This window comes from Oncorhynchus mykiss, chromosome 28 (assembly GCF_013265735.2).
Source record: "Oncorhynchus mykiss isolate Arlee chromosome 28, USDA_OmykA_1.1, whole genome shotgun sequence".
NCBI lineage: Eukaryota > Metazoa > Chordata > Actinopteri > Salmoniformes > Salmonidae > Oncorhynchus > Oncorhynchus mykiss.
In genome coordinates, this window is record NC_048592.1 from 13,946,608 (window position 1) to 13,970,219 (window position 23,612).

Below are 23,612 nucleotides of genomic sequence, written 5' to 3' on the forward strand. Positions count from 1 at the left end.
GATGTTCATGAAGTCCTCTCTGGGCTTGAGGGGGATCCGTGGGAAGAAGGACCCACTGATCGGAAAGGTGGAACTCCTTCCCTCGGAGCACCTCTGCCCCAAGGAGGGACACAGAAGTTAACTGAGCATAGCATACAGTGCAGACCCCTTGAGTTTTTCCACATTTTGTTACGTTGCAGCCTTATTCTAAAATGGAATAAATGTTTTTTTCCCCTCATCAATCTACACACAATACCCCGTTTAGTTTTTCCATGTTTCAGTTTGTCCCTATTTTTTCAGGTTTTAGCAGTCAAAATCACCCTTTACACCATTTACACGTATACGGGTTGAAAATGGCAGATTTAGACACCGATAAAAACCTAAATTGGAACGCAGAGGCTGTACAATAACATGCTATATGACTTCAGACCTTAGGCTCTGCGCTTCACAGCGCTAAACTATATGGAGTGTAACTTACAGTCGTTCTGAACTTGAGAAGTTGGCCCCATCCCTCCCATTAATTGGGCAACTTTTGCACATTTTTGTTGACCGAGTGAGGGAAATGCTGTAAATGAAAAGGACTCTATGTATTTTTATAGATGAGGCGTTGAAGATTATTGAAAATACAACTTTGATGTCATACAAGCAAGCCAAACACCTGTGAGTCCAAATGTGCACTTCACATTTCCATATCATAAAGCTCACGTCATACACAGTGTCAGTGTTTATGATGACTATCTTTGGCGTCATACCCTGGGTTATTCTGAACAGAATGAGCATGTGAAGTGTGACTGTGAAGTGTCAACTGTGAAGAAAATTCACGGCAGCACATGCACCTGAATGCACTCATGACTCCTTTCTATGCGCACCAAAATGATGATCTGTTTCCCTGAATTGCATCGCATTTTATAACTTAGCTTGTCATGTTGGCAATAGAGCTAGCAACATGCATGCCCCTCCCAACTGAGGATCTGTGTTTTTCAGCCATCTATTTCCTGTGTTTGAGGTGTGCAAAATCCAATTGTCACTTAAATCTCCCTGGATTGATTGCTTTCATTTCACTCCTGCAACTCTTTCATACTCTTTCTTGTTACTGTCGTTTTTTTCTGTTCATGTTTTGACCACAGAAATGTTTGTAAATACCTGTCAAACACACCTCGGCAATGGCTGAAAAGGGCTCAATGGGATACTGTATATTGTATTTTCGTTAAAGCTATAAGAACGTTAACGCTTAGTCTGGGATTCAACCAATGTTCCCTCAAATTTATTTAGACACAGCAAATTTCAGGTCTGGTGAACAGAAACTTGAACATTGTCACGACTTCCGCCGAAGTCGGTCCCTCTCCTTGTTCGGGCGGTGTTCGGCTGTCGACGTCACCGGCCTTCTAGCCATCGCCGATCCACTTTTCATTTTCCATTTGTTTTGTCTTTGTCTTACACACCTGGTTTCAATTCCCCAATTACCTGTTCATTATTTAACCCTCTGTTCCCCCATGTTTGTTTGTTTGAGTGATTGTTTCTATGTAGGATGGTCCGTTATTGTGGGCTCTGTTTTTGTATTGCATTTATATTATGTTGAGTAAAATATGTTTATTTACTCATATCTGCTGTCCAGCTACACATATACCTCCTGACAAACATTGTGATAATTCTGTGCAACTTCCAGCTCACATAAACAGTTTTAGACTGTAGCCAATAGGCTATTGTGTCTATTTGAGCATAATGTAGGCCTATCAGAATGGCCTACCAACAAAGCCAATGGAGCAAATCCCATAACATTTTCACATGGAAATAGCTTTTGATTTTTAATGATATAGTCTACAGTAGCCTACATATGTGGTGTTGTAGATTTATTTGATCAAATTAATAAGTTAGCTGTCTACCTTTGATAAGCAGCAAGCTAGCTATAGCTAGCTGGTGGCTTGCTAGCTAGTTAGCTCCCATGCCAAAGTGTTTCTAAACTAATATCTGACTAACTCGGAAATATGAAGCTATTTCAGAATGAAAGTTAACTGGCTAGCGTATCATGCTTTGTGACATTATGTTAGCTAGCTATGCACTAGTTCTTTCGTGAGCTGGCTACTCATTCTAAATAGTACAATCTAATCTGTCAAAAACAGTGGCAGCATGTGCAGCAGTGGTCATTTGGTTTTTGACATGAAAAGTAAAATAGGTGGTAAAGTAAAGCAAATGAGATGGCGCCGACAGAGAGGGCTACCTCACTTCCAGTCCTTAGGAAACTTTGCAATGTACACTACCGTTCAAAATTTTGGCGTCACTTAGAAATGTCCTTGTTTTTGAAAGAAAAGCACATTTTTTGTCAATTGAAATAACATCAAATTGATCAGAAATACAGTGGAGACATTGTTAATGGTGTAAATGACTATTGTAGCTGGAAACGGCAGACTTTTTATGGAATATCTACATATCTGCCTAGAATGCCAGCATCCCGGAATCGACTCTTCACTGTCGATGTTGAGACTGGTGTTTTGCGGGTACTATTTAATGAAGCTGGCAGTTGAGGACTTGTGAGGTGTCTGTTTCTCAAACTAGACACTCTAGTGTACTTGTCCTCTTGCTCAGTTGTGCACCGGGGCCGCCCACTCCTTTTTCTATTCTGGTTAGAGACAGTTTGCGCTGTTCTGTGAAGGGAGTGGTACACATCGTTGTACGAGATCTTCAGTTTCTTGGAAATTTCATGGAATAGCTTTAATTTCTCAGAACAAGAATAGACTGACGAGTTTCAGAAGAGAGTTCTTTGTTTCTGGCCATTTTGAGCCTGTAATCGAACCCACAAATGCTGATGCTCCAGATACTCAACTAGTCTAAAGAAGGCCAGTTTCATTGCTTCTTTCAGAACAGCAGTTTTCAGCTGTGCTAACATAATTGCAAAAGGGTTTTCTAATTATCAATTATTATCCTTTTAAAATGATAAACTTAGATTAGCTAACACAACATGCCATTGGAACACAGGAGTGATGGTTGCTGATAATGGGCCTCTGTAAGCCTATGTAGATATTCCATGAAATAACAGACATTTCCAGCTACAATAGTCATTTACAACATTAAGAATGTCTAAACTGTATTTCGGATCAATTTGATGTTATTTTAATGGACAAAAAATGTGCTTTTGTTTCAAAAACAAGGACATTTCTAAGTGACCCAAACTTTTGAACGGTAGTGTATATATTCTTATTCCATTCATTTATTTCGATTTGTTTGTATTAGGTAGTTGTTGTGGAATTGTTAGATTACATGTTAGATATTGCTGCACTGTCGCTACACTCACAATAACATCTGCTAACCGTGTGTATGTGACCCCTACAATTTGATTTGATGTGTATTTATGCTGTTGTTCAAATGCACAGATCAGTTTATATATCTTCTCAAAGAAACCATGGGTAGTTCAATAACTTGACATCATATTTCTGTTATGCTGCTTTGTTGACAACTCCAACCACCTCGCGCCCCGGGTATTCAGCCAATCAGGGGTCGCTGTTGGTTGTGTTCTAAACAAAACAACTACAAGTGTGCTTGCTCTAGTTCCTCAATGGCACAGCTAGAAGAGCTCAAAAAAGCACCTTGTAGTTGAAGACTCTTTTTTGAGTCATAAAAGTGCATTGAAATTACTTAGGAACTGTGCACACTTTGGAGACAACAGTTAGTCCTCTCAATCTTTTTTTGTCTTACGTTGCAACTACAGCATATTTTCCAGGAATATTCTTATCATGTCACTGAATGTATCCAGAGTATATTCAGATTTTGTTATCAACAAATGCAGCGAAAAGTACAATAAACGTAAAATGCACAAAAAAATACATAGTGTAATGTTTGGATTCAGTCTTGTGTCACAGTGAAGTGTTGTGTCCTCACTTTGGTCTAATCAATTTCCAATCATCTCCAAACTGTTCCCTTTCAATTGCTACCATGGTTATGCATATGTTTTTAACATTTCTTCTGTAAGAAACATTTTCATTTAGCACTAAAACATACAGCCCACTACAAGTGTAAATGGTTAAACCACATCAGGAGACCACTCTTGAGGTCTGTGAAAAATAGAAGACATGTGGATTTATGGTGTAGTTACTCTTTAATGCAAGTGTGCACCAGCAAGAGAGCATTGTTTGGTTAGCAATGTTTCTGTAGCGCTCATGTGGTTGCAGAGTTCGCGAAACAAATGGCCACTGGATTGATGCAAATAATCATATCATTCTGCCAGGTTGGCATAGCTTACATTTTTGGGGGGGAAAGCCTTTGAATCTCTACCAGGTCACCATTAGCATAATCGCTAACAGCTACACAAAGTGTAGACATACGCACCAACTACACTCACACACACAGGGGCATTCCTGTGCTGTTTCAAGAAAAATGAAGGAAAATAGATACAACTGTCTTATGATTAACATGGGCAAACTAATTTAGTTGATTTCCTTTCCTTTTTGGCATATTTCCGAATTCGGTTGAACATTTTCACACGTACCAACACACCCGGTGTGATCATTCTACAGTGGTCCCTGTAGTGGACGATCAAACCAGTGTGATTAGAACACGTATTTAGGACATCCAGTTTCGAATGACACAACAATCAGCATTTGGGCTGGCCACACTGTTTTATCAGAAACATGTTGCACAAACACAGTCCTTACAAAGTTATGTCCAGAATGTGAGCAGTTTATTTTTGGATGCAATGTTCAGACATTCACAAAAGTAGCGACAGTATAACACAATCATCCAATGCGGAAAAATGTAGGCTATATTTGTCCTAGCGCTAACTGAGGAAGGATCGACAAAACACAAGCGGTCATATTTTTATAACTGACAGAAACGACAATATTAATTAGCTAGTAGCAATTACTATTTAAAATTAATCACATCAGGGGTAAGCTCATCATTGATCGAAATAATTGAGTAAAACATTTTCTAGAAATCAAAAATGTAATCCAACGATGGGTAGTTTGTGCGCACCGCCATGCTTGTTTTTTTTCTCTCGCATCAACCAAAGACAATAAGAGGAGATTAGAAGAGTTTGGTCTGTTTATAGAATGCGTGTTGAAGGGGGGGTGTCGTATACGATCATCCACTTCCCTTCATTCACTTCCGAAAGTTTCCCCGAAAGATGAGTGAACCATTCATTCACCTCATTATAACATTTTTGGTCTGGCAGATTACGTGACACCCAGAATGCATTGTCAACAAACATGGCGCCACACATAGCTGGCAAATAGCTTAACTCATTGTAATCAGTACAACCTTCAAAAAAGTATTTTACAAACATCATTGGTATCCATTACAATATATGATATAATCGTTATTATATATTATGTTATATTATAGAATTATTTGTCACCAGTTATTGAAAATGTGAATTTTTTTTAAATATATTATGCTCCATACATACATGCATATATACAGTTGAAGTCGGAAGTTTACATACACCTTAGCCAAATACATTTAAACTCAGTTTTTCACAAATCCTAACATTTATTCCTAGTAAAAATTCCCTGTCTTAGGTCAGTTAGGACCACCACTTTATTTTAAGAATGTGAAATGGCAGAATAATAGTAGAGAGAATTATTTATTTCAGCTTTTAGTTCTTTCATCACATTCCCAGTGGGGTCAGAAGTTTACATACACTCAATTAGTATTTGGTAGCATTGCCTTTAAATTGTTTAACTTGGGTCAAACGTTTCGGGTAGCCTTCCACAAGCTTCCCACAATAAGTTGGGTGAATTTTGGCCCATTCCTCCTGACAGAGCTGGTGTAACCGAGTCAGGCTTCTAGGCCTCCTTGCTCACACACGCTTTTCAGTTCTGCCCACAAATTTTCTATGGGATTGAGGTCAGGGCTTTTTGATGGCTACTCCAATACCTTGGCTTTGTTGTCCTTAAGCCATTTTGCCACTTCCATTTGAAGACCCATTTGCTACCAAGCTTTAACTTCCTGACTGATGTCTTGAGATGTTGCTTCAATATATCCATATAATTTTCCTGCCTAATGATGCCATCTATTTTGTGAAGTGCACCAGTCCCTCCTGCAGCAAAGCACCCCCCAACATGATGCTGCCAACCCCGTGCTTCACGGTTGGGATGGTGTTCTTCAGCTTCCAAGCCCCCCCTTTTCCCTCCAAACATAATGATGGTCATTATGGCCAAACAGTTCTATTTTTGTTTAATCAGACCAGAGGACATTTCTCCAAGAAGTACGATCTTTGTCCCCATGTGCAGTTGCAAACCGTAGTCTGACTTTTTTATGGCGGTTTTGGAACAGTGGCTTCTTACTTGTTGAGCGGCCTTTCAGGTTATATCGATATAGGACTCTTTTTACTGTGGATATAGATACTTTTGTACATTGTTTACTCCAGCATCTTCACAAGGTCCTTTGTTGTTGTTCTGGAATTGATTTGCACTTTTCGCACCAAAGTACGTTCATCTCTAGGTGACAGAACGCGTTTCCTTCCTGAGCGGTATGATGGCTGCATGGTCCCATGGTGTTCATACTTGCTTACTATTGTTTGTACAGATGAACGCGGTACCTTCAGTTATTTGGAAATTGGTCCCAAGGATGAACCAGACTTGTGGAGGTCAACAATTGTTTTTCTGAGGTCTTGGCTGATTTCTTTGGATTTTCCCATGATGTCAAGCAAGGAGGCAAAGAGTTTGAAGGTAGGCCTTGAAATACATCCATAGGAACACCTCCAATTGACTCAAATGATGTCAATTAGCCTATCAGAAGCTTCGAAAGCCATGACATCATTTTCTGGCATTTCCAAAGCTGTTTAAAGGCACAGTGAACTTAGTGTATGTTAACTTCAGACCCACTGGAATTGTGATACAGTGAATTATAAGTTAAATAATCTGTCTGTAAACAATTATTGGAAAAATTAATTGTGTCATGCACAAAGTAGATGTCCTAACCAACTTGCCAAAACTATAGTTTGTTAACAAGAAAGTTTGTTAACAAGAAATTACAACCTAAGTGTATGTACACTTTGACTTCAACTGTAAATACTGTATGCGCCAACAGTAGAAACGACAACATGATATACACAAAATAAGGAACTTGCTTTGATAGGAACGCACAGATTTGAAATGCAATTATTATAAATGTTTAACCATGAGCATGTAGACAGTAAAACATGTATTCTGCTTTCACAACGTATTTGGACTTTTAGTTTTTTTACACTAAGTCTAACCTGAACAGCAGATCCTCGTTGAAGTCGCCACAGACAATGATTGGTTCAGTGCCTTTAAACCAGTGGTATTCAAACAATTTCATCGGAAGTCGCTTTTTACATCATCAGAATTTCTCACAACCCAACCCCACACCAAATTTAATGACAGAAGCGTACAATCTGAATTTTCATATCTTACCAAAATGAAAAGAAATCAATAAATACATTTACTTAATAAAATGGTATTTTTCAACGTATCTTTCTTAACAATGTTATTATAATGGCACATACAATAATCTATAGTCAAATATTTTTCTGGGGGCGCGACCCTGACTTTGAATACCACTGCTTTAAACTATGGCAATGTAAGGAGTGTGTGTGTGTACTGGTTTCAATAAGTTTTTGACTTCTTACCTGTAGAAAACTATACAGTAATTGTGGCACTTCAAACAGACTGAGTTAGTAAATTAGTAGGGCTAATTTTGCTATGGTAAACAGGGAAGTGTCACCCAACGTAGTTACATGACAGTGAGAAGTTAGCTTAAAGCTTGAGTAAGTAAGAATTGTGTCCACAAATGCACCCTAATGTTTATTATATGTAAATAGCTTATGATTAGTGAAATCTATAATGTAGTTATTTTGTTAGATACTTTTCCCTATTAGCTGAAATATGTTTTTCAAAGCCATTTTAGCGGTCCGAACCGTCAAAATGGCAGTTGTTTCAAAACGTTAGGAAGAAAAGTAATTTATGTGATTACTAAAATAGCTGTACTATTTGATTGGTATATTTTGTTCTGATTTCAGATTTCAATAGCAGAGTAGAGGAGGATTTCAGACGCTCTAACTTTTTGTTCAACATTTCAGTTGTTTATAAAGGAAACGTCATTGATGCGGTTCATAAAACAGCTGTATAATAGAATATGTTCTTGTTCTGATTTCAGGTTTGAATAGCAGAGAAGTAGAGGAATTTTTAATATGCTCTAATGTTTTGTCTAAATTGTTGTCAGTCGCCAAAGTAGCTGATTTGAGCAAAAGTTACATTGTTTACAGTTAATAGAACAGAATGTTGGGAGTTATGGTGTCCCAATGGCCCTTTTAGAATGCTGAGGAAATCCCATTAAAGTGGATGGAGGACAAAAATAAGGACAAAAAGCGTAGCTTACTAGTTTTAAAAGTATAGAAGATATCAAAACGTTGTATACAAGCACACCCCACGGGGCACAGACATCAGTTAAAAGTCTAGTTTTGATTTACATTTGGATGAGTTGTCAACTACGGTGAATTCAACGTGAAATCAACAAAAAAATGACACCAATGTCATTGGATTTAGGTTAAAAGTTGGGTGAAAGAACGACAAAATGCACATACGTTGATTACTTTTTGAAAATCCAATCGGTTTTCTTCGTTGATTCAACGTCATCGTATAGATTTTTTTTGGTTGATGTGGAAACTGCGTAGATGAAACCAGTTTTTGACAAGTGGGACTATTCCAGACGGACCTGCACGTTTTAAAGTTTGAATGACGTTTCTAGCTTAAACGGTGTACGAGGAGTAGAAGAAGTCTGACAAAGATTTTGAATGGGACATTTGCTTTGCAAGTCCCATTCATTAATTCATGTTCTTCTGTGTCCTTGTCATTTGTATGCCAAGCACAAACATTTCTGCAGAGGTGTTTTGTTGTGTTGCAATCGAAACCTCGGGAGAAATTCTGCTCATTAGCGTGCCTTTCTTGACACGATATCGCTGAGCTGTCGTGGCAAGCTGCCTCTGTGATCATTGTTTTAAGACTTTTTCACTCGCTTCATTCACATTTGAAACTATACCTCATCATGTTATGTAAATATTTTCCCTCTGCATCCAAGACTATACTAAATGAACAATTTAAAAACCTTTATTTAAAACATAGACTTTGGAATGTCTCTCAATACTGTAGCATTCCATCTGGAGCCTGCCAACTGATTGAGTGATGTCTACTGACACCATTTTAGATCATCTTTAACAATGAATGTCTACATCTGACCTTCTAAGTCCTAAAATGTTCATCTAAAATAGGAATTGTTTTACATACCATATGTATTGTCTGTTGGAAGACAAACGTAGGCCTGCTTCCAGCAGGTGCCCTCAAGAACATACTGACAAGGGCAAGCAGTTGACTTCACTGCGTGAATCCGAGTAAGATACACTGAGCTGAACCTTTTGTACAATTTAAGTTGAGTCAGCGCAACTTACAGGCACGCTATCAGATATTTCTCCCGAAACCAATTTATTGCACAGTGTTTCTCTCGAATGGCACTATTGGCTTTGAAACAATAGCAGGGGAAAGTTTGCATAGAGTAGAGAGGAGTTAAAACGCTTAATTCGCTTGGAAGATGTTGGCTGATGGAGACAACGCCTTGCATAGGACCTGAAGACAGCCGGTGTCGCCCCTCGAGGAATAGACCAGCCATTTAGCCTACTGGCTACATTGGTGAAGTGACCTGAATCTAAGGGAGGTGGATATAATAGTTGTAGGCTTAAGCTTTAGTAGTCTTATGGAAGCAGAACTTGGTTAATTTAGAGAAATCAATCTACAGTGCCTTGCGAAAGTATTCGGCCCCCTTGAACTTTGCGACCTTTTGCCACATTTCAGGCTTCAAACATAAAGATATAAAACTGTATTTTTTTGTGAAGAATCAACAACAAGTGGGACACAATCATGAAGTGGAACGACATTTATTGGATATTTCAAACTTTTTTAACAAATCAAAAACTTAAAAATTGGGCGTGCAAAATTATTCAGCCCCCTTAAGTTAATGCTTTGTAGCGCCACCTTTTGCTGCGATTACAGCGCTAAGTCGCTTGGGGTATGTCTCTATCAGTTTTGCACATCGAGAGACTGACATTTTTTCCCATTCCTCCTTGCAAAACAGCTCGAGCTCAGTGAGGTTGGATGGAGAGCATTTGTGAACAGCAGTTTTCAGTTCTTTCCACAGATTCTCGATTGGATTCAGGTCTGGACTTTGACTTGGCCATTCTAACACCTGGATATGTTTATTTTTGAACCATTCCATTGTAGATTTTGCTTTATGTTTTGGATCATTGTCTTGTTGGAAGACAAATCTCCGTCCCAGTCTCAGGTCTTTTGCAGAATCCATCAGGTTTTCTTCCAGAATGGTCCTGTATTTGGCTCCATCCATCTTCCCATCAATTTTAACCATCTTCCCTGTCCCTGCTGAAGAAAAGCAGGCCCAAACCATGATGCTGCCACCACCATGTTTGACAGTGGGGATGGTGTGTTCAGAGTGATGAGCTGTGTTGCTTTTACGCCAAACATAACGTTTTGCATTGTTGCCAAAAAGTTCAATTTTGGTTTCATCTGACCAGAGCACCTTCTTCCACATGTTTGGTGTGTCTCCCAGGTGGCTTGTGGCAAACTTTAAACAACACTTTTTATGGATATCTTTAAGAAATGGCTTTCTCTTGCCACTCTTCCATAAAGGCGAGATTTGTGCAATATATGACTGATTGTTGTCCTATGGACAGAGTCTCCCACCTCAGCTGTAGATCTCTGCAGTTCATCCAGAGTGATCATGGGCCTCTTGGCTGCATCTCTGATCAGTCTTCTCCTTGTTTGAGCTGAAAGTTTAGAGGGACGGCCAGGTCTTGGTAGATTTGCAGTGGTCTGATACTCCTTCCATTTCAATATTATCGCTTGCACAGTGCTCCTTGGGATGTTTAAAGCTTGGGAAATCTTTTTGTATCCAAATCCGGCTTTAAACTTCTTCACAACAGTATCTCGGACCTGCCTGGTGTGTTCCTTGTTCTTCATGGACCTCTGAGACTATCACAGTGCAGGTGCATTTATACAGAGACTTGATTACACACAGGTGGATTGTATTTATCATCATTAGTCATTTAGGTCAACATTGGATCATTCAGAGATCCTCACTGAACTTCTGGAGAGAGTTTGCTGCACTGAAAGTAAAGGGGCTGAATAATTTTGCACGCCCAATTTTTCAGTTTTTTGATTTGTTAAAAAAGTTTGAAATATCCAATAAATGTCGTTCCACTTCATGATTGTGTCCCACTTGTTGTTGATTCTTCACAAAAAAATACAGTTTTATATCTTTATGTTTGAAGCCTGAAATGTGGCAAAAGGTCGCAAAGTTCAAGGGGGCCGAATACTTTCGCAAGGCACTGTACAGTAGGTCTATGCTTGGCTGTGAGTGTGTGATGGCTTTGTGTATTCTGCTAGGTCCTGAGTTCTTGTCATTTGTATAAAGGGACTGTCAAACCTCTCCCAGCATTACCCCCGGTAGCTTTCCTTATTCTGTCAATCTTATAAGGAGTGGATAGGTAAGAGGAAGACATTGTCATTACTTCTTGAGATTAGAAGTTAGCTAATACCTGAGCCACAACAGTCTGTGTGAGGACTGGCCCTTTTTCCATGTTGATGCTGAGTGATTGTGAGTTGAACACATTCTCTCACATCATCTGATCATACTAACTGTAAATCGCTATGGATTAGATCGTCTGCTAAATGACAAAAAAATGTTTTAAATGACTGCTCAGACCTGCAATTCATCTGCACCTTAGAGACTATTGGCACACATTCAACTCTACATCACACACACACACACACACGCACGCACGCAAACACACACACACACACACACACACAAACACACACACACACACACACACACACACACACACACACATTCATACATACATACATACATACATACATACACACACTGTCAACGCTGCTGTACTATTTATATACTTTTTATTCAACTGCTCAACCAAGACACTATTGACTTTATTACTTCATACTTTATACTGTATATCCTATTGTGTATACTACTACGTGTATACTATATTGTGTATACAACTATGTATACCATTTTTTAATTACTTGTTATATTTTTTATTTGACTTTGATTATTATTGATATTGATATTTGTACTGCATTGTTGAGGAGAGCTTGCAAGTAAGCATTTCACTGTACCGTTTATACCTGGTCTATTCAGGCCAGGTCCATTCAGCAGTAAGAGTGAGGGAGCAGAGGTAAATTAGTGACGGACACATTTATGGACCCGCTTCCTGACCTTCTTGATTGTGATGAATGGTTTTTGGCATGGCACAGCCTAGAACTATCCGGTGGGTGTCAACTTAAATCCAAAAGGAGCATTTCTCAAACTGGTGCTGCCCCATTAAAGAGCAGAATAACCAGGAATGGATAATTATGACCAAATATTGTGTTGTGGGGATATACAGTTGTGTAAACATACAATTTATAGCTTCAACATGTTTTTAAAAGCTTTTATGACAAACTCATGGACTGTCGGTCCTTGCGTCCATGGCTCTGTTAATGAATTTGAGAGTTCTGCTTACGTTTCCCCAGCCCCAATCCTCAGAAATATACCAAACCAAGTGGCTGGGCTTAAACACTAACTCTGGATTGTGGTTTTAAAGAGGTGTAACTGATTGTTTAGAGTTCAACTGTTTACCCCCTGGTGGGTTTAATATTTTTTCTCCAGTGAGTTTCTTAATTGAAATGAATTGATTGTGTTGTATTAAGAACAGAGGATAATATACCAATATATAAGTTAATGGCTTGAGTGAAGTGAAGCAGATAATCGGACACGGTTGTCTCAATTAACATTAATGCATTCATTTAACTCATAGTTATCCATGTACATTACAGTGCCTCGTATAATGAATTGTTAATTTCGGAGAAAAATAACATGAAGTACAACATAAAAATCAAGTAGCAGCCATATATAGCAGTGTAACAAGCTAGTCCTACATGAGGGAGCTTTGGGGGGTGGATATAATACCATGCTGTGAGGATACGCAGACATGAAAGATAAATAACCCAAGTGTATTGCAGTAAGCATCGGCCTGATAGAAACAGCTTTCCACTGTCAGAGGACATTGCCTATTATTTTTTCTAAAACAGACTGTATCTATGGGGGGAGGGTGGGGAGGGGAGGGGAGGGGGGGGGGGTGAAATCATCAAAAGACTTGAAATTGCTAAGGGTAATGGTTGTACTGTAAAGCAATTCGTAGACTGGTGGCATAGTGTCTGAAGGATAAATAGCACCAGAAATAATGCACCAAAATAATATATATATTACAATAAATAATAGTATTTAGCCTACAAAGGAGAAGGTATTCTTATTACTCCTCACTTCAGTTTGAGAGAAATCTGACAGAACTCTCCTTTTGTACATTTATTCCAGATGAATTGTGTAAGTATGTGGAGTTGTTCCCAAATCGTTGGCTACTCCTAGAGATTTTGCAATTTCATGACAAATTGGAAAACATATTTCACATCTGCAGCTATTAACAGTCACCAAACAACGATTCAAGACCCTGTGTGGCATTTACCTGGCGTCTAATATATATCTGACAAAATTGCCCTTCTAAGGCAAATGATAAAGTCATTACTTACTGTCTGTAATAAACAAACATTAGAACTTGTATTTTCTAAAATACATGACTAATTTGAGCCAAACCAAACCTAACCAAACCTTGTGCATTTTAACTCATTCCCACAAAACACAGCTGAAAATTATTTATATTTTTAAGTTGCAAAACAGCACAAAGGTAATTAAGAAACAAGACAACAGTAAACATGTCGTCCCCGACAAATGATGCATCGCCCCCCTTGGGCTAATCAGTGTAATTTTGTAAATGCCGCATCTCTATGGCAAGACACATCATTCACCAAAGTTTCATCAAAATCGGGGCAGTAGTGTCTGAGATATTGCGTGGGTTATTTAGACTCATATCCCTGAGCATGTGTGCCAAATTTCAGCACTCTGAGTCAAACAGATCAAGAGATATAAACATGTGCCCATTATAGCACCACTGTGTGGTTGATATGAATGTTCTTGCATATGTTGAGTCTTGACACTGTTTGCAACATGTGTACCAAATTGTATTAGAATACGAATATCCTTTACTGATTTATATTCATTTATATGCCAGACCACACCTACCTGAATGTTTATTGGTCAATGTTTATTGGTCAGTGCAGCCATGTTTTAGGTGCTAGTCTGGAAAATATTGTGTTGCGAAACCTTTGTCCATAAATGCCACATATCAAGTTTGGTGCAGATCGGTCATTCGGTGCCAGAAGAGTAGCCTTTTAAATGTTTTTCACAAATTAATCATGGCAAACCTTATGCGTCCTTGAGGGAAATGTGTTCCTTGTGAGGAGAGGGACCTGTGTACCAGATTTCATGACTTTTGGTCAAACGGGGTGAGGGGCATGACCTTTCAAAGTTTTCATTTTCAATCTCTTGTTTGTAAATTCCGGAACTCTATGGCAAGACGCAACATTCACCCAAGTATCGTCAAAATCGGGCCAGTTCTAAAATAAATAAAAAAAATTTAACTTGGTCAGTCAGTTAAGAACAAATTCTTATTAACAATGATGGCCTACACAGGCCAAACCCGGACGACGCTGGGCTAATTGTGCGCCCCGACAAATGATGCATCGCCCCCCTTGGGCTAATCAGTGTAATTTTGTAAATGCCGGATCTCGACGGCAAGACACATCATTCACCCAAGTTTCGTCAAAACTGGGTTAGTGCTGTCTGAGATATCATGTGAGATTAAAGTACAAACTAACGTACATACGGACAGACAGAGACCGATCCACAGTCCCCTCTCCAATCGCAAAAAATAATAGCACCAGACTTCCATGCAGTTTATGGCAGAGATATGCTAGCTAATCTTTAAGTCCATGCCTCGTTTGTTGCTACCTTTTGTATCTTACATGCTAAACAAATTGTTAAACAGAAAGAGAGAGATTGCAGACCAGCTAGGGCTGGGCAATATGGGCAAAATATTTTATTTAACTTTTTTTGACAGTATGGTAATTGACATTATTTTATGTTTTTGAATATTACAAATTGTTCATTTGCATTAGAACTAGTGCATGACCCTAGTGTGGTAACACATGAATTCTAACAGATTTCAATGTGTCTTTCTCCATTCTGATTGTTTTATACTGTTGAATTAAACTTCAACCCCAAAACATTTTCTACATTTTCATCCATTTCTGCATTTCCTGCACTCATTTGAGATCATTTACACACTGCCACGTAGGGCTGCACGATATGGGCAAAAAAATCTAGGCCTTATTTTTAACCAAATGTTACAATTACGATTTGACTAGCAATTTAGATAAAACCACGTGGGGAAACTGTTGGAATCATGGAAATAGAATGATTATTCGAATTCTATAGTTAGAATATAATAGTGGGCACCTTGAATACAGTGTTTGACATGACAACATATGAAAATGCCAGGGAGGAGTTATTTTGACATGGTAGGAACCAAAGTCTTGGTGGGTGTTTCCTAGGGGAACCTATAATATTTGGGTATATTAAATGTTTTTTCTTTGCTATTAGAAGATACTGTTGCACAAACAACATGATTTAGGCTTACACCATCACTGGTATCAGGCTGTATAGCTAGCTACGTTTGCTCTGACGGATTACATTTATTAGCTAGCTAGCTAGCCAGCTAACTAGCGATTGGCATTAGCGGTAACACAAACTAGCGATTAGCATTAGAGCTAACACGATTTAGCCACAACTTGTTAAGAAAAGACAAACTAGCTGTTTGCAGATGTCAGAAACAAACGAATAGTGTAATTATAGAACACTTGTGGGTTTATATTACGAAGCAAAGTGGAAACAGCATCATTGTCACCAACATTGTTGCATGACCATGCAGACTGAACGCAAGTGTCTTGTGGTCGAGCAACAACAAATGTACTCATTGAGTGACAGGGGCAGGGCTAGGTCTATGTGGAGAGAGATGATGGATGTTACACACGGTGTATCACATTTGACAAACCAACGGTATATATATTAACGGTATATAGTAAAATACGGTATACCGCCCAACCTTAGACCAGCCATGGTACTGACATTTTAGATGACTCAGAATCAACAACAATAGTAGAATTTCTTCCAGAGTATTCTGAGTCAGAGACCACTACATCAGTTAAGCATATTAAATGAGTGTTGTGTGTTTTGTGTTATGAGAGTTGGTGAGGATTGACTTGAATACTCATCGCTCTGCACTGCCTGGGCCAGAGGACTACAGCAACTATATTTTATTTTTGCACAACAGTGACTCTGCAGAAAACAGAGAGATAACACTCTGAGGTACACTGACTGAATGATTGACTGAAGCATCTACAGTAAAATCTCTTTGCGCTACTGTGTATTCATCACACAAACCCTTATAGCATACCTCCACAGTGAAATCCAGTCAACATCTGGGACAATTCATACAGATGGATGGACGACCAAACAGTCCCTCTCCAGAGTGTACTGAAATATGAGGTTTGACATAGTCTTCCTCTTTCCCCCGCTCAGTTCTGGGACTACAGTAAATTGGGATGAAGATGTGCATGGCCACATCCTCACCATGACATCCAGCCTTTCTATACCCTCTTCATCTTTCCTTCAGAGGCAGCGCAGCAGCCATAGCTAAAGGGCAACATCAGGATCAGTGCTTCTCATTTGTCTTTTCACAGTGGAATTGGCTTTCATTTGGCACAATTTAGCAGACATGAAAACATCAGTAGTTTGCAAATCAGCATGAATAAATATTTGACATTATCAAATAATCTTGTAGCCTAGCAGTTAAGAGCATTGGGCCAGTAACTGAAAGGTTGCCGCTTCAAATCCCCCGAGCCAGTAAAGTGGAAAAATTTGAGCAAGGAAGTTAACCCCCAACAATTGCTCCCCAGGCACAGATGATATCTATTAAGCCAGCCACCTGCACCCCTTTGAGTCAGAGGGGTTTGGTTAAATGCATTCATTTGTGCAACTGACGAGGTATCCTCTTCCCCACATCAATTATTCGCTTTCTAGCTCTACAGACTTTTTTCCTCAAACTTTCAACAGTTACATTGTTGAATCAAAACACCAAAGTGAAATCGAAAACAAACGTATGAATTGAATGTTAAAGAGATGTGGAACCAACTGGTGGACAACTCTCTAAAACAAGTGTGAAGTGCAAAGCGAGCTAAATCCTATAGGACCGTACACACACACACACACACACACACACACACACACAGAGAGAGAGAGAGAGAGAGAGAGAGAGAGAGAGAGAGAGAGACTGAGTGTGTGTGCTTCTCAAAGAGGAGCATATTATACTGGTATGATGATACTTAATGAAATGTTATACAGCCAACAAATGGTGTTTCAGTGAAACTAACCAGTGAGTAAGAGGTTACTATTTCCATAGTATTAAATACGCAACATAAATAATAGTCTCTGGACTATAAAATTAAGTGCTACCAAATGTAATGTAATCTTTGTGTATTATGTGGCAATGAGTTTAATGTTTGATTTTAAAGGTGAAGAAGATAAACAGAAACTTCCCAGTTAATCAACAGGTAGGCAGCTACTACTACTCCTACAACTACTACTACTAATAGGCCTACTACTAGTAGTAGTAAGGCAGTACGGTCCGGTACATCATCCCAGTAAAATAAATAGTGGGGGTACCTGACCAGTAAAACATGAGCCTATCACAATTAATACAACATGCCCAAAAAAAACTATAGGCTATGAGAACAGTCTATGACTAGTGTGGCTGGAGTCTTTGACAATTTTTGGGCCTTCCTCTGACACCGCCTGGTATAGAGGTCCTGGATGGCAGGAAGCTTGGCCCAAGTGATGTACCAGGCTGTACGCACTACCCTCTGTAGTGCCTTTGCTGTCAGAGGAGGAGCAGTTGCCATACAGTGATGCTCTCGATGGTGCAGCTGTAGAACTTTTTGAGGATCTGAGGACCCATGCCAAATCTTTTCAGTCTCCTGGGGTGGAATAGGCTTTGTCGTGCCCTCTTTACAACTGTCTTAGTGTGTTTGGAACATGATAGTTTGTTGGTGATGTGGACTCCAAGGAACTTGAAGCTCTTAACATGCTCCACTACAGCCCTGACAATGAGAATGTGGGCATGCTCAGTCCTCCTATTCCTGTAGTCCACAATCATCTCCTTTGTCTTGATCACGTTGAGGGAGAGGTTGTTATCCTGGCACCACACGGCCCTATAGGCTGTCTCATCGTTGTCGGTGATCAGGCCTACTACTATTGTGTCATCGACAAACTTAATGATGGTGTTGGAATCGTGTCTGGGCATGCAGTCGTGGGTGAGCAGAGAGTACAGGACGGGACTGAGCACGCACCCCTTAGGGGCCCCTGTGTTGAGGATCAGCATGGCGGATGTGTAGTTACCTACCCTTACCACCTGGGGGCGGTCCGTCTGGAAGTCTAGGATCCAGTTGCAGAGGGAGGTGTTTAGTCCCAGGGTCCTTAACTTAGTGATGAGCTTTGTGGGCACTATGGTGTTGAAACAGCAAGTAATGCAGATGTAGAAGCACAGTGGCTAGGAAAAAGTGGCTCTGAAGGGTGGCCAGTCCTCTTCTGGCTGTGCTGGGTGGAAATTATAACAGTACATGGACAAGATGTTCAAACGTTCAAAGATGACCAGCAGGGTCAAATAATAATAATCACAGTGGTTGTAGAGGGTGCAACAGGTCAGCACCTCAGGAGTAAATGTCAGTTGGCTTTTCATAGCTGATCAATACAGCTCATTGAGCATTGAGTGCAGTCTTAGTGCCAGCATCGGTTTGTGGTGGCAAAGTCAGTCCCACTTTAAACTTTAGGTCATCGTTTACTTTGTGTGCTAAACGTGAATTGTTTTTTTTACAATGGGAAGTAATAGTTGTACATTTCGATTGGGTAATACTTAATGGTTCTGTTTTTCTATTCTTATGATTGGGACCTACTGGCTTATTATGTCAGAGTTGATGAACTGCTTATCCTTTAACATCATGCTGTGTGTGACTGCTGTCTTTCCATCGGTCCTATGCAGTGGTGTAGTGGTACCTGGAGAAATGGGTATACTCTAATTTTGCCCAAAAGTTCCCAAACAGCCAGCCTAAGCGAAGGAAAGGCTCCCTGTATGAAAAATCTGTTTGTTACTGTTGAAATGTCTTTCCTACCCTACCGGCTACCGATGTCATTCTTCTGTGAGCTACTCCATGCCAAAACCAGTTGAGAACTGCACACTCTTGCTGCCCGCTGAAACTAGACTATGTGTGCGGCGTGCATGTGCATATATTTCACGTGCTTTGCGTTTGTGTAGGCTACTTTGTGCTTGATCTTTCTATTAATTGATAAGTCGTATACCTCCACTACACTACTTTGATATGCATCAGTAGGGGTTAAGAAGTGAGTATATGCAATGGCCACTGAAAAAATGCTGGGTATATGGCTTGCCTGCGTATACCCTACACTTCACAACTGGCCCTTTGTGTTTTACAAAAGGTGCACTCTCCTATATGAATGCGCTGGTATTACAGTTGCTGTCCTTTCAGAATCACAAACCTGTCTCACACACTCAAGGCCTATAGGTTCGCCACTGTGCAAACATGTGTATAATAGTTATAAATGCTGTTAAGATATTCATGTTTCAAGAAAAGAGTGTATATATTTGGCCTTGCGAAGCGGTTTTATGGGCTGGCTGAATGGAAAAGGATAATTATGACTTTTGTACTCCTCTGGTCTCTGAAAGAAATTCCAAGTCCCCACTCTCCGAGACAGAGTCAAGACGAAATACATATGTGGGCTAGTGATAAAGAAATCTCAATTTAATCAATATTAAAATCAGGCTGTAACACAACAAAATGTGGAAAAAAAACTTTTTCCGTGATATCCAATTGGTAGTTACAGTCTTGTCCCATCGCTGCAACTCCCCTACGGACTCGGGAGAGGCGAAGGTCAAGATCCATGCATCCTCCAAAACATGACCCTGCCAAACCACACAACCTGGAAGCCAGCCGCACCAATGTGTCAGAGGAAACACCATCCAGCTGAAGTACACGATGGGACAAGGAAATCCCAGCAGGCCAAACCCTCCCCTAACCATTGTGCACCGCCTCATGGGTGTCCCGGTCACAGCCAGCAATTGAACCCAGGTATGTTGTGATGCTTCAAGCACTGCAATGCAGTGCCTTAGACCACTGTGCCACTCGGTAGGCCTCGGGTGTGAATACTTTCTGAAGGTACTTTTTGATTGGTTGATTATGCTACACAAAGATAAATAATTTAAATGTGTTAATATTTTGATTTATTGCACCTGTTACTGAGATGGTTGTTCCAGTTTATATGATTTATGTAGTCTCTTTAATGAATTAATTTTCCCTACCCTGGCAGTCATTCTGAATGCAGGTTGCAGTTGACTAAAAGTGACAATTGTTAGATATCCTTACTTTGTCTGGATTCCAATAGGAATTACACATCACTTTGCAAGCATGCATAATGTGACTAGCAGGCCTGATGTGGCCAGTAAAGCAGGAGTTTCAGACCACGGTGTTAGGGTATAACTAGGCTCTCAAAGAAATGCTTCATGATATACGTTATGTATTGTCAAAAATAGTTTAATTTGAAAGTAACAACATAAGATAAAAGTGTTATAGCACATTAGAACCATTCATGGAGGGTTCTAGGTATAGAACCCTTCTTTGAGGATTCTATGAAGAACCACTTACAGAAGGTTCTACCTAGCACCGAAAAGGGTTCCCCTATGGGGACAAGCTGAAGAACCCTATTGGGTTCTATTTGGCATCTATTTTTCTATGAGTGTACTTCATGGCATTACAATGTGACACTGTAGACAGGAGAGTCATGCCTGGTTGATACCTGGTCACAGTACCCTATTGGCCAATTTCCCTCAAGCCTGATGTTCTTGACAAAGAGATCTTTGATTTATAGTATCAAAGCTGTATGGGGAGAGGGGGTATAGTCAGAACATAAACATGTCAATGACATGTCACCACCTTTTCATTCCATAGGAACAAGGATCTGACACTATACTGTACATCAACCAAATTGCTACCTTTGACCATTGACCTAGACTGCTCCGTAATCCTTTCTGAAGAATTTGTAAGAATTACAGCATATTGATGATAAGGCCATGATACAGACCTAACAGGTATAGCCTATCCTATGGTTTGATTGAGCTCAGCAAGCAGCTTACATTGAATACAAATTAAGAGTGTGTCAATCAAATCTAGCTAGGTTTTAACCTCCATCTTAAAGCCAATGGATGGTAGCACAATGGACGTCGGGTAGCCTAGCAGCTAGAGTTTTGGGCCAGTAACCAGAAGGTCACTAGTTCAAATCCCTGAGCTGACAAGGTGAAAAATCTGTAGATGGGGCCCATAAGCAAGGCACTTAACCCTAATTGCTCCAGGATCACTGTTGATAATGGCTATCCCTGGCTGTTGCCCCACTTTCTGAGGGTGTCTCAAAGAGAATTGGGATATGCAACAACAAAAAATACATTTCTAATTAACACATGCTGTATGTATTCATATGGACTTGTACATGTGTGAAATAGCACAAATATAATCACCCACCAAATGATTATAAGGCATACACCAACTGACCCCTCAAGTTATTGAGTTGATTTGTCTTTACTTTAACAAACATTACTGTAAGAAGAGTGGAAATGTTAAATATATATTCATAATAGATAATAAAATATTCAGGAGGGGCTTTCAAGTAAATCTATATACCTTCCTAAAAAGTATTAAAACCAGAATAGAGACTATAGTTTGGTTGCCATTGGGCTGGTGATATATTACGCCAGGCTGGTATTGCACGTATTCCACATTATTAGCTCCAGAAGACGAACAATCAATAGGCTGTGCAACCAGGTAAATCATTGGAATACGATTAATACCAGAAACTGCCTTACCGTGGCAGCAGAATTCCATCATCTACAAGTCTATATCATACTAAACTGACCATGTCGATAATATGGGCAGTGTATAGCCTTGCACTTCAACCTTGTTTAACGTCATTGTGGATAGAAAGAGGACTGACACGGCACTAGCTGAAGGAACTGCGTGTGCCTATACATTTGGACACGTCAGACGGCAAAAGAGGCTACTGCATGTTGCAACATAAATTCCTCTCATGTTTTACACTTAATGGGTTTTCTATCATAATCTGAATGAACGGTTCCCCTTCGTAGGCTACATTACGCATATGTGAGAGCCAATGATCATAGATTCTTAGGCTACCTATTAGATATTAGATAGATCATGAAGAGCATAGCCTACTGGCTTCTGAATTAGGCTTTATGAAAGTGATAAGTCTACAAATGGCGTTTTTAATAAAAGTGAACGTTTTTAAAGGTACAATTAATACATTATATTGTCTCATATACTAGTGGGCTATATCCCACTACAGTGAATTACCATCTTAAATGCAAATTACATTGTATTATACAATATAAATCGAGAAGTTGACTTGGAATATTTATATATAGCTTACCTGATTTTCTGGTAACAGGTGGTGATGATATTGGATCCAGTCGGCCCCTTACATCAATCCCTGCTGACTGTCAAGGCTGCAGATTCTAAAGAATCTATGTGAATCTAAAAAATATATTAGAAATCGTAGCCTACCTATCCTTGTGCCACCGTCGCCCACGATATCCACACACGGAGGCAGTGTGCGAAACCGCTAAGCATCCCACACTTAGCCTAGGCTACACGAAAAACGTGTATTTTTTCTCTCCATATTTCTCCAGCAGAAACGAGACAGGGCATCCTTTCCTTCGACAGTCGTCGCCAGCAAGGCATGGGATAGATACAGTTTCACATTTTCCCTTACCATGCGCCCTGGTGCCAAAATGACTGGCTAAAAATCGCATGCGATTTGTTTTAACTCACGTCAATCGATTCAGTTGTTAATTTTACTCACGGACCACTCACATTTCTCCCAATGGGGAAATTACTGTGAATGTACGTTCACCGTTGATTAAGAAAATCAATTATGCACATAGCCTAAGATAAGTACAAGCAAAATGTCCGGTCCAAGGAGCGCTTTAAAAGACAATTATCGGCGAGCACTGCGGTATGGGTTGGTTGGGGAATGCGTCCTGAAGAAAATTACCGCAAAAGGAGATTCAAAGGAGCCAGTTCAATGTGTATCTCACATCAGATCAGGGAACCCAGTTTCAGCTCCTCAATACATTAACAGACAGCTGGGTTCAGTGCCGTAAGATCCTCTACCCTGCAGCCCTTATTGGGTGAGCAGCTGTGCAGGTTTTCCAGTTGCAGGTGTATTACAATCAGAGCTATGTATAGCCATAAAGAGAGTAGGTCTACATATGTATATGATTGAAATAGTGTCTTTTTTCTACACAACACACTGTCCCAAAGTCTAACACTTTACATGAAGTTGCTCTTATACCTGTGTAGTAACTCTGTCATTGTAATAACATTAAGTTGCTACATAGGACTTTAATAATTGCATTCCCCTTTGTAAGTGCATTGAATTACCATCTTAACTACCAATTTTATACACAGTTGATTAAAGTGGGACCAATTTGAGCATCATAGACCTGAGAGATAAAATGG

At 39.7% G+C, this 23,612-nt stretch overlaps 1 protein-coding gene across 1 annotated transcript in view; it reads right to left on the reverse strand.

The window, feature by feature from the left end:
- Positions 1-23,240, reverse strand: part of sntg1 (syntrophin, gamma 1) — a 58,538-nt gene extending 35,298 nt beyond the window's left edge. The window contains exon 1 of the mRNA XM_021589231.2: positions 22,522-23,240. The gene's annotated coding sequence lies outside the window, so the exon portion shown is untranslated. The remainder of the gene's footprint in view (positions 1-22,521) is intronic.
- Between the last annotated feature and the right edge of the window lie 372 nt (positions 23,241-23,612).